Source organism: Penaeus monodon, chromosome 20 (genome assembly GCF_015228065.2).
Source record: "Penaeus monodon isolate SGIC_2016 chromosome 20, NSTDA_Pmon_1, whole genome shotgun sequence".
NCBI lineage: Eukaryota > Metazoa > Arthropoda > Malacostraca > Decapoda > Penaeidae > Penaeus > Penaeus monodon.
In genome coordinates, this window is record NC_051405.1 from 23,104,740 (window position 1) to 23,104,945 (window position 206).

General features: G+C 36.4%; 1 protein-coding gene across 4 annotated transcripts in view; it reads left to right on the forward strand.

Moving 5' to 3' along the window:
- LOC119585709 overlaps window positions 1–206 on the forward strand; it is a 14,935-nt gene that overhangs the window by 1,142 nt on the left and 13,587 nt on the right. The window lies entirely within an intron of this gene.

Below are 206 nucleotides of genomic sequence, written 5' to 3' on the forward strand. Positions count from 1 at the left end.
CAAGTGGTCGAGAGATTATTATTGTGGATGTTATACTTATTCAGCAAGAGTAGATCGAAGGTTAATAGAACCTTGGGATTAGCATTATACTTTCACGCTATGTGCCTGAATACAAATCGCATACATACTGTACGCGACTTGATATACACGTGCATAAACTTATTCAATAAGAGAATAAGAAAACGCAGTAATTGATGTGTACACGC